The 18,428-nt window shown below is 54.3% G+C and overlaps 1 long non-coding RNA gene across 2 annotated transcripts in view; it reads right to left on the bottom strand.

Annotated features, from left to right (window-relative positions):
- Window positions 1-4,133: 4,133 nt before the first annotated feature.
- The window catches only part of LOC125130545 (uncharacterized), a 29,628-nt gene continuing 15,333 nt past the window's right edge, over window positions 4,134-18,428 (bottom strand). Inside the window, exons 3-5 of one of the 2 annotated variants that reach the window (XR_007135734.1) lie at window positions 10,024-10,160; window positions 7,319-8,292; window positions 4,134-4,798 (exon numbers count right to left, since the gene is read on the bottom strand). This is a non-coding gene — a long non-coding RNA (uncharacterized LOC125130545). Of the gene's footprint in view, window positions 4,799-7,158; window positions 8,293-10,023; window positions 10,161-18,428 lie in introns of those variants that run through there. The other variant, XR_007135733.1, reaches the window with a different exon arrangement.

The raw sequence follows: 18,428 nt of genomic DNA, 5'->3' as shown, positions 1-18,428 counted from the left end.
CCCCAGCCTGAGGGGGTGCTTCTGCCCTGGGTACTCGGCCTAATTTCTGTTGTTGACGAAGAGTAAAGAGTGCACTGTGTTGCAGCTGGTGCTTCTACCTCCCACGTCAGAATGGATTTTGCCCGCAGGCTCCGTCTGTGCCAAGTACTGTGCTAAGTACATGTCTCTCACAAATCTCGGTGCCTTCCAACTATCCTCAGCAGGCAGGATTTTTGTTGCCATTCTTCACAGATGAAGTCACTGAGGTGGAGGATGTCTGCTTCCAAAGGAATGATATATATACAGTGGATTGAATATCCCAACATGTACGTCTACTGCAACACACCTCAATCCTGGATAAACTACAGCAAGCATTTTATATGCATTGCTGAGGTCACAGGGAATAAATGAAAGCGTGGAAAGTTACACACACGCACGAGAAAGAACAATGCACAGAAACCAGGACAGTGAGCCGTAATGAGAAACAGAAGCTGAGGCTGCCCTGGTGGTAAAGGCTCATAACAGGAACCCAGAGCTCTGGGGACTAAGAAGCAGGAGCAAAGGGAGAGACCTTCATGGGGTGGGGAAGCATCAACATTGAGACTTCTGCGTTAATCTGGGAGCTTGGAGGTGGCTACACCCTCAGGGATGGAGAGACTGCTGGAAACTAAAGAGTCTTCATTTTGGCTGAGATAGGATGAGGGTGGTGATGACAGCGATGGTGGTAATGATGGTGATGGTGATGAGGACGGTGGTGATGGTGGTGATGGTGACCATTATAATGGTGATGATGGTGATGGTGGTGTGATGGGGTGGTGGTGAAGGTGGTGGTGGTGATGGTGGTGGTGATGATGGTGGTGTAATGGAGTGTTGTGATGGTGGTGATGGTGACAGTTATAATGGTGATGGTGGTGGTGATGGTGGTGTGATGGGGTGTTGGTGATGGTGGTAGTGATGATGGTGGTGTGATGGGGTGTTGGTGATGGTGGTGGTGGTGACAATTATAATGGTGATGATGGTGATGGTGGTGGTGATGGTGGTGTGATGGGGTGTTGGTGATGGTGGTGGTGGTGGTGATGATTCGATGGGGTGGTGATGATGGTGGTGTGATGGGGTGTTGGTGATGGTGGTGGTGGTGACAATTATAATGGTGATGGTGGTGATGGTGGTGATGGTGGTGATGAGGGTGGTGGTGATGATGATGCAATGGGTTGGGGATGATGGTGGTGATGGTGATGGTGGTGGTGATGGGGTGTTGGTGATGGTGGTGGTGGTGATGGTGGTGATGAGGGTGGTGGTGATGATGCAACTGGTTGGGGATGATGGTGGTGGTGGTGATGGAGGTGGTGATGGTGGTGGTGATGATGATTTGATGGAGGTGATGATGATGGTGATGGAGGTGGTGATGATGGTGGTGTGATGGGGTGTTGGTGATGGTGGTGATGGTGACAATTATAATGGTGATGGTGGTGATGGTGGTGATGAGGGTGGTGGTGATGATGCAGTGGGTTGGGGATGATGGTGGTGATGGTGATGGAGGTGGTGATGATGGTGGTGTGATGGGGTGTTGGTGATGGGGGTGGTGGTGACAATTATAATGGTGATGGTGGTGATGGTGGTGGTGAGGGTGGTGGTGATGATGATGCAATGGGTTGGGGATGATGGTGGTGATGGTGATGGGGTGTTGGTGATGATGGTGATGGGGTGGTGATGATGGTGGTGTGATGGGGTGTTGGTGATGGTGGTGGTGGTGACAATTATAATGGTGATGGTGGTGGTGAGGGTGGTGGTGATGATGATGCAATGGGTTGGTGATGGTGGTGGTGATGGTGGTGTGATGGGGTGTTGGTGATGGTGGTGATGGTGACAATTATAATGGTGGTGGTGATAGTGACGGTGGTGATGGTGGTCCTTGAGAATTCATACCCATAAGCTCACTCTAATGTAGCCCCAGAAGTTCCATTTTTTCCAAAGAGGCGAGGAAAATCCCCAGCACAAAAATTAACTTTCAGTGTTCTCCGGTTAATTTTTCTTCCACGGTACCTGGTAGAAACCAACGCACAATCTCTGGAAGAAAGTAGTCCCAATTTAGACTTCTCCCGAGTCTCTCAGATTAAATTCAACCAAAGACAGGCTCACACAAACTTACACGGGAACAACCTGCCACAAGGAAATGTCAGGTAAAACAACCAGCCAGAATTGGGTCTCCCTAGAACTTTAGATGATGAACTTATCAGATATAGGTATTTAAAAAGTGTACAAGGGAGTTCCTGTTGTGTTGCAGCAGGTTAAAAACCCAACATAGTGCCCGCAGCGACACATGTTTGATCTCTGGCCTTCAGTGGGTTAAGGACCTGGAGCTGCCACAAGCTGTGGTATAGGTCACAGATGGAGCTTGATCTGGCGTTGTGGTGGCTGTGGCGTAGGCTGGCAGCTGAATCTCTGAATGGACCCCTGGCCCAGGAACTTCTATATGCTGCAGGGGCGGCTGTGAAAAAAAAAGAAAAAAAAAGTGTAGAGGTCGTCTGTGTCCAGACTGGATGTAGTGACCAAACTATCTCTTTGGCTACAAACAGCAGAACGTTGGATGAAATAAATGCAAGAGCAGTTTTCAGACAACGGACACCAGATAGCACAGGACTGTGCTCCCTGAGGGAAGGGAACAGGTGCGCTGTACAATCGCCAGGACTTCTTCCTGGAGGCCCTGCTGCACCTTGGCAGGGGGAGGGCACCGACCTCGCAGAGCGGAGGAGGAAGGGCTCCAAGTCAGCAAAGCTGAGGCGGCTGGAATTTGTGGGGCAGAGTCACAATGGGACTCAGCAATTCCACTCCTAAGTCTGTGCCCAAGAGAAGTAAAAACATGTCCACACAAAACCTGGACGTGAACATTCAGAGCAGCTGTATTGAAATTAGCTAAAAAGGGAAAACAACCCAAATGTCCACCACCAACCAATGGGTACACAAAATATGTGTGTGTACATGCAACAGATATTACTGACCATAAAAACGAGTGAAGTACTGATAAATGCTACCACGTGGATGAACCTTGAAAACAGCATGCTAAGGGGAGTTCCCGTTGTGGCTCAGCACAAAACAAATCTGACTAGTATCCATGAGGATGCAGGTTTGATCCCTGGCCTCGCTCAGTGGGTTAAGGATCCGGCATGGCCATGAGCTGCCATGCTGGTCACAGACGCGGCTCGGATCTGGCGTTGCAGTGGCTGTGACGTGAGTTGGCAGCTGCAGCTCTGATTTGACCCCTAGCCTGGGAGCCTCCATGTGCTATGGGTGGGCTCTAAAAAGACAAAAAAACAAAAAACAAAAAACAAAAAACAAAAAACAAAAAAATATACCAGTTGATGACCAAGATGCAGAGGAACTAGAACGTTAATCCATCATTCGTGGAAAGAGGCAGTTTTCACAAGATTAACCACACGTCTCACCCTGCGTTTCCCCGTACATTTAACATTTAACAAGGCGAACCATGCATTTATCCTACAACCAGCTACTCCAAGAGAAATGGAAACACAGGCCCACAAGAGACTCTTATGGAAGTGTTCATGGCACCTTTATTCATAGTAGCTGTAAGATTGAATCCACCACAATGTTTAGCAACAGGTAATCAGATAAACAAACGTGGCATTTTGAACTTTTTTTCAATGAAAGAATAGTTGAGGAGTTTCCATCGTGTCTCAGCGTTTAACAAACCCAACTAGGATCCATGAGGATGTGGGTTCAATCCCTGGCCTCGCTCAGTGGGTTAAGGATCAGGCATTGGCATGAGCTATGGTGTAGGTCGCCGACTCGGCTCGGATCCTGCGTAGCTGTGGCTGTGACGTAGGCACATTCGATCACATTCGACCCCTAGCCTGGGAACTTCCATAAGCTGTGGGTGCAGCCCTAAAACTTAAAAAAAAAAAAAAGTATAGTTGATTTACAATGCTGTGCCAATTTCTGCTGTACAGCGAAGTGACCCCGTCATATATATAACACACATTCCCTTTTATTTTCCATCATGGCCTATCCTGAGATTGGATAGGGTTCCCTGTGCTGTACAGCAGGACCTCACTGCTTCTCCCTTCTCAGTGTAATAGTTTGCATCTACTGACCCCAAATGCCCCGTCCATCCCATTCCCTCCCCCTCCCCCCGGCAACCACAAGTCTGTTCTCTATGTCTGTGAGTCTGTTTCTCAGATAAACAAATGGTACACCCGCTCCGCTCACCGATTAAAAGAAACAAACCCCTAACACCAACATGGTTGAATCAGAAACAATGTACCAGACCCCCAAAGTATAGCAATTCAGTTGTCTATACATGAAGTTCTAGAATGTGCAAAAATATTCTGTTTGCTTAGGACAAGGGTATGGGAGTGGACTGCAAAGGGCGACTTTTTTGGGGGGTGATGGAAATGTACAGAAAAAAACGCAAAGACCCCCCACCCGACCCCAACTCCCACCGAGACAGCAAAAGGAGGGGCCCTAACACACTTGTGACCAGACCAAAGAAAGTGAGCTGGTGGCCGGCTGCCCTTGCCGATGTCCGCCAGCAGGTGGCAGTTCTGCCTCGCGTGCCCTGGCCCCTCATCAGGGCCCCAACCCCCTGGCCATGTCATTTCCGTGTGCCTCTTGTCTCTGCAGGCAGACACACGGGGCTGCAGTGCAGGCTGTAGGTATGACCTGCTGTGACAGCCACGTTGGGGTGTTGGTGCAGTGAGTCCACAACTGGTCCCCATGCTTCCCTCCTGGTCGCAGGCAGGCACGTGGAGAAGGCTGGGGAATGGAGCAGGCACTTCTTGGGTACGGTTTCCAAACGAGGCATCTTTTGGACCACACGTAGCATGTAAAGACATTGACGAAAAGGAGATGCAGAGAGCAAGAGAGAGCAACGCGGAGAAAGGAGTGAGGGTGGGGCCTTCCTCTGTGCTTTACCCCTCACCCCGCCACCCACGTGAAGGCCCAGGGTCGCGCCCCCACCCCACCCCGGTTCATGCTGCCCCATATTGGAATCCAGCTGCCCCTCTGCCCAGAGCTGGCAAAGCTGGTTTCCGCCGTCCCGTGTCTGATAGGTCTGTCCTTTTCTTCACCAAGAAGGATGTGTCCAGTGTCCCTAGAGCCAATCCCGGCCCCCGTTACAGCCCCAGAATGTGGACCTGGGCACGGATGTGGGAAGAAGGAATACCTGTGATTTAGTGGGTCTTTTCTTTTCGTCTTTGTAGAGCCGCACCCGGGGCACATGGATGTTCCCAGGCTCGGGGTCAAATCAGAGCGGCCGCTGCTGACCTACACCGCAGCTCACGGCAACACCGGATCCTTGACCCCCTGAGCAAGGCCAGGGGTCGAACCTGAGGCCTCATGGGTACAACTCGGGTTTGTTACCACCGAGCCACAACAGGAAATCTGGTGGGTCTTTTCTTTTTTTACCAGACGTCCTAGAAAGCTTTTCCAACACACTCGTCCTAACGGTGCCGGAAGAGACTTCAACCGTATTTTCCACCACTGGTGGGGGCGGAACATTCCAGAGCTCATTGGAGAAACCAGCAGCTGGAGCATCTCCTCCACGGCAGGCCAGGCTGTGAGCTAATCACCCCGTAAGGTTCCCACTGAGGCTCCCGGGCTCAACCCATGCGCCTCTGTTGACTGGATGTCCACTGGGAACTCAGGGAGCCTGATGGCCATTTGGGCCTCCCGGGATGAGACTGGACCCAGGCAGCCACCATGAGGATTCAAGGTCACTCTGTGCCTGGCTTGCTCCTGTGGGAAGTGACCCAGACCCCCCACTGATGGCCCCATTTCCTGATTTCCAACCCAAATTCGTGCCCAGGGCATCTGAGAAGACCGGGTCATCGTCTCCAATGGGCAGCCCAGAGGTCCATGTCCCCTCATGGACAGATTTAGAGACAGAGCCAACAAATATGCTGACAGATCTGGACGTGGCTGTGGGAAGAAGAGTCAAGGGTGACTCCAAAGTTTGGGGGCTGAGCCACTGTTTGAATGACGTTGCTGTTAGGAGTTCCTGCTGTGGTGCAATGGAATCACTGGTATCTCTGCAGCGCCAGGATGCAGGTTGGATCCCCGACCCACACAGTGGGTTAAGGGATCCTGCATTGCTGTAGCCACAGTCACTACACTGGGATCTGACCCTTGGCCCGGGAACTCCCTATGTCGTGGGGCGGCCAAAAAAGAAAAAAAAAAAAAAGTGGATGCCTTCTTAAAGATGTTGGGTCAAGCCCACCAGGCCAGGCCTGTGCTGGGCATTCAAGAGCCAGTCCTTCAGCATGGCCACTGCTGTGGCTCTAGTCGCTGCAGTGGTTCAGGTTCCATCCCTGGCCCAGGAACTTCCACGTGCCATGGGCATGGCCAAAAAAGAGTCTGTCCTTCTTCAAACCCTCTCCTCTATACTGGCAGTCAGGTGGGCACAGAGGGACCTCACGCAGCCAAGGAGCCGAAACAGACCCCACCACCCAGCCGAGGGGCCAAAACAGACCCCACCGCCCCACCGAGGCCTCCGTTTCCCTAGGACACACACTTCAGGAAGAGCATTGACAAAGTAAGGCATCGAACAGCAAGACCCTGGGAGAGATCTAGTGATGCCTGCAGTTTTGAAGCGGCCACGGCCATTAATTGATGACCGGCCACAGGTATGACTAATCCTTCTCTGGTCACGCTGTCCCTTCACAGTAGAAGGAAATGCTGCATTTCAGTTTCAGGCTGGTTGGCATAAAGAGGTAACTTTGGAGAGTTCCTGTTGTGGCTTAGTGAGTTAAGAACCCGACTAGTATCCATGAGGATACGGGTTCAATCTCTGGCCTCGCTTAGTGGGATAAAATATCCTGTGTTGCCTCAAGCTGTGGTGTGGGTCACAGATGCAGCTCGGATCTGGCGTTGCTGTGGCAGTGGTGTAGGCTGGCAGCTGCAGCTCCAATGTGACCCCTAGTCCAGGAACTTCCACATGCTGCAGGTGCAGCCCTAAAAAGAGAAAAAAAAAAAGATAACTCCTCCCTATCCTCTTTTAAGGACCACCCCCATCCTTTCCAAGGATCTTTCAGGGATCTGTGGACCCAGATGAAGAACCCCTGTGACGCATTTATTTTGCCAATGTGATGGATAAACAGGCTCAGCGAGGTGAAGGGATTTGCTCAAAACCAGGCACTACTGAGCTGCCACAGGCTTACGCAGTCCCAGACGCATTTATTTTGCCAATGTGATGGATAAACAGGCTCAGCGAGGTGAAGGGATTTGCTCAAAACCAGGCAATACTGAGCTGCCACAGGCTTACGCGGTCCCAAAGCCCACTTTGGACTCTGCCTTCTGTCTGTCAATGGGAGAGACACCTGCTCACCTGCCTGGGCCAATGGGAGGACTCCACGCCACGCACGCGCAGAAGTCTGGTCCACCGGAGTCTCCGCAAGCCGCCGCTTCTCGATCCCGAGACCGCCACGAGGAGACCGAGAGCAGACAGAACCAGCTCTGGGCTGGCAGCTTCCTGGGTGAGGTGAGTCTGTTTGAGGGGAGCCCAGTCCTCTCTCCTGGGTGGCAACGCGCAAACTGCCTGCTGGGCCGTGGGGATGGGGCAGGGGCTGGCTGGTCACTGAGGCCCCACATGGGGAGGCAGAGAGGTGTCCCTGACCTTAACTCAGACCCGCTAAGCGCAAGCCTTGGAGGAGGGACAGGACTGGATTCAGTCTCGGTTCTGTTTCTGTGGCCATGCGCACAGGACGCACAGGTGGGAGATGTCCAAAGGAGGGCGTGGGAACTGGCACCCAGGCTGGCTTCTCTCAGAATTGGCTGCTCGTGGTCCTTCTCTCTGCCTCCCTAGCCAGGCTTGGCACGACCACGATTGCATGGAGGCCCCGTGGTCCTGGAGGTTGCCTGCGCTGAAGCTGTCCCCTCTGTACCTCGGTGCCCCTAGGGACCTGACAAGGACCGGCTGCCTGATGGAGCCTGTGAGGTCCTCAGGCAATGCAGAGGGAGGCGCAGAGTCCCGCGCTGGTGGGAAGACAGAGTGGCGAGTGAGATTCCTTGGACCCAGGATCGGCCTTCATCACATCCCGTGGCTTCACCTCTGTGAGGCTCAGTTTCCCCAGCTGTAAAATGGGATCCGAACACCAGCCCCTCTCCTGGGGTTGCCAAGAGGGGTAAGCAGGTGAATGTACATGAAGTCCCATCCCACTCAGCCCTGCCCAGAAGCCCCGGAAACAGTGGGGAGCTGGGCCGTGGGGTCACGTTCCTTGGGCTCAAACATCAGCCCTGCCTGCCGCCAGCCATGGGCCCTTGGAAGGACCGCCTGCGTTCCCCAAGGCAGAGGTATCACATCTGTAAAATGAGAATGATAAGCATCATTGCTCAGAATCATTGTGAGAATGAAACGGGATAATTTGTTCAAGCGTTTGGCACATGAGACGTGCATTGGAAGCATCAGCGATGCCTGAGTGTGTGTAAAAAAGTCACTTTGAGGACGTCAGGACTCATGAATGGGGGACGCCATACCCCAGCCTGGTATTTGAAGGGACCTCAAACCACTAATTCAGAATTGGATGCAGGAAAGATAAAGTTCTCTATTAAAGTTCAAAACATCACTTCGGCATAAACGTTTTTCCATGTCTGACTTACAGAAGCTGCCTTTCCCTGTAATTCAAGCCCTCGGAACCTTTGGAAGGAAACGTCAAATGAGAAAACCTCGCATGTCCTGACCGAACAGTATCGGGCTGTTTTTCAGTCAACAAACCCTGGTTGAGCACTTCTGGGTGCCTGCCTGTGTGAGGGGTTTGGGGATGCCGGGGTGGGGGGAGGGAATGCCTCCACCTTTATCCCTAAGGAATTCGCCATCTAAGGCCCTAGGACCTTCCCAATGGAAAGTTCAGACGAACAGCGTGAAATTTACTAAGTGACTGGCTCTCTTCCACCCAGAAACACACTGGAAAATGGATCTCCTGAGCAGTGATCCAACAGCCATTTCTTGGAATCATAAATGTCTGAGAGTTGCTGCAATACTTGAGATAATCTTGTTTTCTTTATCCGCTGAAGCCAAGATTTTAATGCTACATCTGGGTGAGTATCTTTTGATAATAAGAACCAAATGTCGTCGGTGGAAATGACTGGAAATTACACTTCGGATCAGAATGTGGGGTTTTAGGTTCCCACTTGGAAGGCAGTGCTGAGAAACAAACACACAGGACATAGCCCCTATAAATCACCTCGGGATGTTGCAACACTCAGGTCTCCTGCCTTCTCCTCTGTCCAGGCTGCACAAGGACCGGGGCGAAGCGTCCTGGGGGAGGCGGCACCGTGCGGTAGTAAATATCCCACAGCCCCAATCGCCCCTCCAGCCCCCACCTCCGGCCTTCCTCGTCCACCTCTAGGCTCCCCACCTGGATGTCCCCAGGCCTCTCCAACTCAGCACGTCCACCATCCCCTCCAAACCTACTCCGCTCTCTCTGAATTCCACATGGATGAAAGGCGCCACCTCGTCCCGGCAGGACCTCTGGGAATCGTTCCTGACTTTCCCCTCCACTGCCCATGCAGCCCCCACATCAATCAAGAGCCGGCCCTCTCCTCTCCGCTTTGCTCCCCTCTTCCCCTGGCCCCCATCCGGTTTGGGGTCCTCCTCTGGAGTCTGAACCATCGCAGTAGCCTCCTCTTGCACACCTCTGCAGCCCACTCCCTACTCTTCCAGACGGACTGATCTTTGGAGTTCCCCCTGTGGCTTAGTAGGTTAAGAACCCAACTAGATCTATGAGGATGCGGGTTCCATCCCCGGCCTTGCTCAGTGACTTAAGGACCCTGTGTTGCCCAAGCTGTGGTATAGGTCACAGATATGGCTCAGATCTGGTACTGCTGTGGCTGTGGCTGCAATCAACAGCTGCAGCTCCGAATCAACCCCTAGCCCAGGAACTTCCTTATGCTGCAGGTGCGGCTGTGAAAAAAAAGACCCAGCTAGATCCACCTTGGCCGAGGACCTTTTGGAGAACTGAACTGGAACATGAATCCGTGATTCTCCACTTAACTCCACCTTCCAAGAAAAAAGTAAATAACAACAATTCGTACCTCGGATTTAATATGAGAAGGGACCTTCTAGGACCCGCCCTGAGACCAGGACACCCTGGGGGAAGACTCTGCCCCTTCTTCCTGCCCATCACATCCTGGATGATGGAACTGACGGTCTGGTGGCAGGATCCTGGCCCCTGTAACAGGATGGTGGAGGGTGGGTAGTTAGTAATGACTCGAAGGAATATTTCCAGAAGGAGGGACCGGAGAGGGGCAGGGCCAGCTTGAGAAAACCTTGAGCCTTAAAAAAGGCCAAAAGAATGGAGCGAGGCCTATGGTCTGGGGAAGCCGACCCAGTGTGAGCAGGACAGTGGTGGGGCAGTGCCAGGCACTAGACTGATAAGCCAGGCTACGAGCTCTCCCACCCCCGCCCCTTTCCATTCCTGGCAGCCTTTTGCTTGGGCTTTGCACTTGGGAATCCTGAAGGGGGACAGAGACGCCCCTGGGCCCCGCCACCCCTCACCTGGAGCTGGCTGCTTGGGCCCAGGCCAGCATCCCTGCAGTGCCGAGGAGCCCGCCTCTTGCAGCCTCAGGGGGCTCTGACGAGTAACGGACTCATATGCCTTTGCTTCCTTTTGCTTCGTTCTTAGAAGGCAGCTCGGAACTAAATATTTGCTAGGTGAATGCATAGCTCCGTTTCCATAAACTGGCTCCCCCTGTCCCCGGTCTGCTCCGGGACACCCAAAGGGCAAAGCTGATGAGCTCAGTGTGGGTTTTTCACCGTGGTGACCCCACTTGCAGGACTGTAGGAACAGCTAATCCTTGCTGCATCCTAGCTCTGCACTAAGCATTTTGTTTGCATTGTCTCGTGCAATTGTGACAACAGCCTGTGGGCTGCCCACAGTGATTATACCCATTGGTGGGTGAGAAATCAAGGCCCAGGTCAGCTAAGTGGCTGGCCCGAGGTCACAGTCGGTCAATGGTGGAACCAAGATTTGAACTCAACGTCGACATTCTTAGATGTTTGCTGAAAGAGGTCACGGGTGCAGTTTATTTACTCATTTCACAACATGTGGGAGTTCCCAGGCCAGAGAGCAAACTCACGCCACAGCAGTGACAACACCAGATCCTTAACCCACTGAGCCACCAGGGAACTCCACAGATGCATTATTCAATCAGACGCCAAATAGCCTCCACCACCCAGCAGCTCCCCCCCATCCAACCCCCGCCCTCCCTATGAAGCACCTCTTTCGGATTCTGATTCCGCCCCGAAGGTCTTTGTCCAGCTGTGGATTGCTTTCCCCGGAGGGAAGTCCCCATTATCCACTCATTCAATATAAATGGACCCCCCACCGCTCTTTCCAGAACGTTGATGCCACGGCTGCTCCCTACCAGTGGTCAGCTCTGTGGTCAACACTTTGTCGGCCACCCACAGAAGGCTCCAGCGTTTCATCGCGCTCATGATAAATGCTGTGTGGTTTTCTTTTGGGAGGGCAGGCTGGGCTCTGGACACAGGAGGGTCACAGGACAGAGAAGGGGGTGGCCCCCCGCAGAGGAGGCTGGCCCCCCGCAGAGGAGGCTGGCCCAGGGCGGCCACTTCCAGCCACCCCGACTGGAGTCGCAGCCTCCTCTGCGGAGCCGGGCATAATTGGTTCTGCATGGTGTTGTTGTGGCTTATGTCGAAATCAAAGCGAAAGAATTCGGTGGGGAAGGCCGCTGTTGGAGACCACATGGCGACTCCCTGCGGACGCCTCCGCTAACCTGTTCCCAATTAGGGGCCTGGGGGCGCTCAGGGCCTCCCGTTTGTTTGTGAAGCTCTTGGACCAAATTCTGCCTCTGAGGGCCCTTTGTGGAGCCGTGTTCATCTTTTCTTTTTTAAGATGCAGACGGAAAAAAAGGCCCTTGGAGGTGGGAAGACCGCGGTCTTGCCGTCGGGCTGCTGCACTGGGTTTTCTGGGAAGGGCTGGAAAATTGTTGGGCTTTGTCCCTCTGCCCTGGACGGCGCACAGCACAAAGGTTCACAGGCTGACACTCCCTCGGCTGGAGGCGTCCAGACGTGCCTGGCCACTTTGATTCAAGAAAGAGCTAGTCGGAAAATCTGGGAAGCAGCAGGATTTTCTTCTGCAGGTTGGGCACCCTTTTTGCCATCGACAAAAATACGCGCTGCTATATTTAGGCAGTGCTAGGAACAGGACTCTCTCTCTCTCTCTCCCTCTTTCTCTCTTTCCCTCAAGAATGTTTCTCAATTTGTTTTTGTCATTTAATATTTTTCCCTCCCACCTGGGGAGATCATCAAACACTCACATTCCTGAATCAACTTTTCCTGCCGCTAGCTAGCTGATTTAAATAAACCTGGCCACACTGCAAGCTTCTAACATTTTGTGGTTGTCGTGGAAAATGTTCCATGCAGGTTTCCCCAGGTGGGATGGACAGCGCGTGGCTGGCATTTCTGGGGCGTCTGCTCTGTGCCAGGCACCATGCTAGTTGCCCTCGAGGTGTTCGTTCATGCTGGGCTCCCGTCCACGCTGTGCTGTGGAGCTGCTGTCATCGCACCATGTGCTGGAGGAGACAGCCAAGCCCTAGGGGGTCAAGCCCTCGCCACAGGGGGACCCTGAGATCTGAATCCAGGTTTATTTGACTCTGAGTTCTGTGTTGAACATGACGCTCAGCTGGGGGCTGGAGGACACACACGTCAGCAGATACCGACTTCTGAAGTTCTGCGGATTTTATTTATTTTTATTTTATATATGTATGTATGTATATATGTATTTGATGTGCCCATGCCATGTGGAAGTTCCTAGGCCAGGGATCAGACCTGTGCCACAGTGGCGACAATACCGGATCCTTAACCGGCTGAGCCACCAGGGAACTCCTGTGGATATATATATATTTTTTTTGTATTTGTGTCTTTTTAGGGCCACACCCATAGCATATGGAGGTTCCCAGGCTAGGGGTTCAGTCAGAGCTGTTGCTGCTAACCTACACCACAGCCACAGCAATGCCGGATCCTTAACCCACTGAGCGAGGACAGGGATCAAACCCACAACCTCATGGTTCCTTGTTGGATTCGTTTCCACTGCGCCATGGTGGGAACTCCACTCCTGTGGATTTTATTTTAATGTGGGATTCCATCGGCCTCTAACTGGCCTTGGGCATGTGCTCCACAGAAGGGGCCTTGAACTGGGGTCTCGAGGGGGCGGGCCTCCCTCCTAATTCGCCCCCCAACCCCCAACATCACTCAGACACGTCTGCTTAGCTTCCAGCCCTCACCCCCAATGGCAGCGACAGTGAAGCCCCCTTTACTGCTCTGGGGGCTCCAGGGTGTCAGGCAGGAATTCAGAAAGGCCCCCAGTCCCCTCTCCCAGTGGGGGGCTTGGCAAATTGGAAAAGGGCGTCTGGAGTTCCTATTGTGGCTCAGCGGGATAAGAATGCAACTCATATCCATGGGGACTCGGGTTCCATCCCTGGGCCCACTCAGTGGGTTAAGAATCCGGTATTGCTGTGAGCTGTGGTGTAGGCAGGCAGCTGGGAACGTCCATATGCCACAGGTGCGGCCCTAAAAAGACAAAAAAAAAAAATCAAACAAAAAGACCAAGAAAAGGGCATCTGCTCTCTGCTGGGTGTAGTCCTGCATCCAGGCACCCAGCCTGCCCAGCTTGCAGTGGGTGGCACTGGGGCCACCACTTACCCCTCGGCCCTGCGTCTGTGTGCAGCATCAGCGTCACACTCAGCCAGGAGGCCGTCAGTCACAAGCGCCCAGGCCACGTGTTCCTGAGCCTGCCATCCAGCTCCAGGCCCTGACAATGACAACGGTGACACCGCTGTGAAATGGGTCCTAGGGACCTGTGCTCGCAAAGTGCCAGACACCGTCCTAAGCACATCTGGTCCTACATCCACTCAGTTAACCCGCCCAACCCCAACGACGTAGGTCCTGTCCTTATCCCCATTTAACAGATGGGGAAACTGAGGTTGTCATTTGACAGTACAGGGACCTTGGAGCCAAGCGTCTTTCCAGAACCCAAATCTGACCCCATCACTCGGCTCAATCCTCCGGGGACCCCCCCCCCCGCCGCCCCCCGCCGTAGGACGTCAGAGCAGGTGGGTGTGGCTCCGAAGCGTCCCTGCAGCCACCTCTGCTCCTGGCCCCCACCTACCTGGCTCCAGTTGCGCGCCCCCCCCCCCCACTGCCCCCACCCCATGGCTCTGGGTCTTTGCACAGGCGGCCTGTCCTACCTGGTCTGCCTGACAGACCCCTCTTCCTTACCTTTCAATACCCGCTGGAACACGGGGGTTCTGGTGTCTTTTCTGGAACCGCTCCCTCCTTCCTCCCCCTGGGCCTCACTGTCCCCACCACGTATCTCTGCAGTTCCTCCGTGTTCACTGTCTACCTCCTGCCGTCGAGAGTGGGTCCTAGGAGACGGGCCTGCTTGCTGTGGGCAGGGTCTGGCGGTGAGTGTCCGGGAAGGGCCTACTGGTCCACCTCCGGCATCCCAGGTTCAGCTCCCGCTGGTAATTCGAACCATCTAGCATTTGTTGTATACAGCATCTTTCTAGATCTGACGGTTGCAGGATTCTAGCCTGTCTTTTCTCGGGCTTGCTTGGTGCCCCGCGTTTGCCAGACGCCACGTTCTTGGCCAATCACCGAGGTGAGGCCCGGCCAAGGATGCTTGCTGAGCGTGGGGCCACGGCCGCCCCCTTCCTCCCGGGAGACGTGTTCAGGTTGGCGGTGACAGCATTCCGTGAGCCCTGGGTCGGGGCTTTCTGAGTTGAGAGTTGCCAAAAGTAGGGACCTCGTACTCCAAAGCACCTCACTCTGGAATGACAGCATAACTGCCTTCTGTGGCTGCTAAAATTGTCCATGAGTGTGACGCCCAAGTCTGAGGGGCGACTTCTGAGACCACAGCAGCGTGGTGTCTTGGCATCAGCCTGTAGGTCATGCAGCGATGCCTGGGTGGCACCCACGTGCAACCCCCCACCCCCCACCCCCCACAGCCCCGGTAACCACAAAGTGATGACCCATCTGTGGCCACGTGTGGTTGGGCCCTCAGGGGCTACTGACCCCGAGAAGCACTGAGCTTGGCCGTCCTGCCTGTGTCGTGGTCAGCCAGTCTTGGGGTGTGTGGGGGTGTGGGGCAGAAGGGATGGCGCAAAGTTAACAGAGCGAAGAGCTCTCTGGAAGCCCGGTTCCCCAGGTGTAGCTGCAGATAACCGGGAGATGCCGAGAGGCGGGAGCTGGAAGAAATCTTGGGCCTCTTCCCGGCGGGGGCACCTGGCTAGGTGGTGACATCTTTCATGGGCAACGGAAACACGACAGGCAAGCCAGCTGGGGTGAAGCACGTGTACTGCTTCCTAGGACTGTCCACAGACACTCCAGACGGGGGCTTGGACAACAGACGTTTATCTGGGGGCTGGAAGCCCAAGGTCAAGGGGTCAGCAGGGCTGGTTCTTTCTGAGGCCTCCCTCCTTGGCTTAGGGATGGATAACTGCTTTCTTCCTCACGTGGTCATATCTGTGTCTGTGTCCTCGTCTCTTATAAGGATGCCAGTCATATTGGTTTAGGACCCACCTTAATGACCTCTGTGGGGTTTTTTTTTGGCTGCATCCCTAGCATGCAGAAGCTCCTGGACCAGGGATCGAACCCACGCCATAGCAGTGACAATGCCGGATCCTTAACTGCTAGGGCACGCCACCAGGGAACTCCCCAATGACCTCTTTTTTTTTTTTTTTTTGTTTTGTTTTTAGGGCTGAACCCATAGCATATGGAAGTTCCCAGGCTAGGGGTCGAAGCAGAGCAGCAGCTGCCTGCCTACACCAGAGCCACAGCCACACCAGATCGAGCCACATCTGGGACCTACACCACAGCCACAGCAACACAGGATCTGAGCCATGCCTTTGACATACACTACAGCTCCTGGCAGTGCTGGATCCTTAACCCACTGAGTGAGGCCAGGGATTGAACCCGCATCCTCGTGGATACTAGTCAGGTTCATTACCGATGCGCCACAATGGGAATTCCTGTCCTCATTTTACCTTGATCACCTCTTAAAAGACCCCGTCTCCACGTGTGGTCACCCGTGAGGCACTGAGGATTAGGATGGATTTTGGGGAGATTCAGCCCGTAACACCACGTGTGTGACAGTAAACAGGTTGAGTCCCGAGAACCCCGCAGACACCCCAGAGGCCATGTTCCACGTGTCCGCCTGGGTTCAGAGAGAAGGGCTTGGCTGGAGCTGTGAATTCAGGAGTGGGGGGCAAAGAAATGGTTATGGGGGTCACAGGAGAGGGGGGACTGGTCCAGGAGAGAGAGGGAGGGAGAGGAAAAGAAGAGATTTAGGATGGAGCGTCCAGGAATCCAGTCCGAGGAAGGGAAGGTGACGCTGTGGCTGCTGGGACCTGGGAAGATCCAGAGCAGGGTGAGTTTCCAGACGGGTCTCCGGGAAGAGGAAGGGAGGGCTTGGAGGAGGACGGGGCAGTCGTCGTGTGAACGGCCTCCATGCAGTGGCTGTTTTTCCATCTGGCACTCAGCCCCTTCCACGTCTCCCCCCAGACGGCCGACTGTCTGGGGCAGGGTCTTAGTCCTGCTTTTATCTGCTCCCTCCTCCCGCCCCCATCCCAGGCCTGGCTCGGGAATAGCATCGAAAGTGAGATATGGAAAGAGTCATTTCCAGGTTCCCTTAGGCAGGTGGGAATGTCTGTTTTTGTGACTTCAGTCCACTTCTGGGAGCTCGAGGTGGGTAAATGCGTCCTCTTCCATGACCAGGGCTTCCGCCGCCAGGGCAGCGCCCGCCGTGTCCACAGGGGACCGTGAGCTGAAACCAAGCACCCAGATGTGCGGCTCGGCTTGGAAGGAGGAGAAAAAGCCAGCTGTGCTCACTGCTTCTTTGTTTGGCCTTGAAACGCTGATGGGTCCAAGGGACTGATGCTTTCCAGAGGCTGCCATCGGCTCCAGCCAGGAGTCCAGCTGGCCAGCGGGGCCCCCACGGGGGCCTCTCCTTCAGCTCAGCCTCCCGCTTCCGCCCGCTGCGTGGCTGCGGCCTGGGACAGGGGCCGGGGAGGGGGGAGCTGGGCAGATGGTCCCCGAGGACCCTTCCACGCCAACAGTCATCCGTCGTCATCGTGTGTCGCCTGGGCTCGCGGCTGCCTCAGAATCAAAGTCAGGCGTCCGAGGACCCCCACAGGCCGGCCGCAACGGGGCCTTTGGTTTGAAAAGGGCTTCCTAATCCACCCCACACGTCTGTCCCCAGCCACCCCCAGCCGCAGCTCTCTGGGCCCTGCGGGGTAGCCCGCTCCTGCCTCGGTGTCACTGTCCTTTGGAATGTGTCACACATCGATGTGAATTGAACAGCCTCCTTCTCTTAGAGCGACTCTCTTTCTTGGATTCTAATGCACGAACACACTGGGGAGACACCCGTGCTAGAGTTTCCTTTAAACCTTTTATTTCGAAAGAATTATAGGTTCACAGGAAGTTGCAAAACTAGCACAGAGAGACTTGTCTGCTTCTGGAAAGACGGAGGAGACGTGCGTTTCCCTATTCCTCCTGCTCCACACCACGAAAAACGCTGAATGTTTGAGTTAAAACAAACAGAAGAAGGTTCTGAGAGGTGGAGGGAAGCTCACGGGCTGACCGGGACCTCAGGATCCAAGGCTTTGCACAGTGGCGACGTCCCTGGGTTTTCTTTGGCCGCGGGTATCCTGGACTTGGAGCTGGAAAAGCTGGCATCTGGAAACACCAGCAGCCCCAGACAAACAAAAGTCGGACAAAAGCCAGCTCTCTCTGGCCAAGGGACCAGGAAAGGGCAGCCCAGCAAAACAGAAAACTTTCAGACAATAACTGCCCTACTTTAGCTAAACACCCAGAAGAGAACCTGGCTCTGCCCACGCCCACAGCAGACGGTAATGAGCTACCCCAACGCCCCCCTGGGCCAGAGGAGGCTGAGGGGGAGCCCGCCGGAAAGGAGGCCCCCTCCCGGGGTGTCAGTAGACATCTGGGGAGTCCAGACTGCCACCCCAAGCCAGGACCGTCACCTTGGCCATGGTAACAAGGTGGCCCCTCCCCCTGCCCCATGTGGCCAGGTGAAGAGAAGAAATAGAGCCTTCTGCCCCTCCCAGCCAAGGAGGTTTCGGTGCAGATAGAGCGGGGGGGTCAGAGCTCCCACCGTGCCCAGGGGCGATGAGGAGCGCCCCTTGTGGCTGCTGATGAAGGCCAAGTAGGAAACCACCTGGCAGGAATGCGGCAGAGCCCCTCCTCCCCCGCCAGAGCAGAGAGAGGGAGCCAGCTGAAAGAGAAGGTTTAAATAGGATCCAGAGCCTCCCATGTCATATGAGAAGGTCCAGGTTCAGCTGAAAATCACCCAGTGTACTCAGAGCCAAAAGACCTCAACCTGGATGAAAAACATAACAAGACATCACCTGTGAGTTGACAGAGTCGTTAGATTAGCTGCTAAAGGTTTCAAAGCATCCCTGAT

The sequence above is a fragment of the Phacochoerus africanus genome, chromosome 7 (genome assembly GCF_016906955.1).
Source record: "Phacochoerus africanus isolate WHEZ1 chromosome 7, ROS_Pafr_v1, whole genome shotgun sequence".
NCBI classification, from domain to species: Eukaryota; Metazoa; Chordata; class Mammalia; order Artiodactyla; family Suidae; genus Phacochoerus; species Phacochoerus africanus.
Note: the sequence above shows the minus strand (reverse complement) of the source record. Positions and strands in the feature narration are given on the sequence as shown.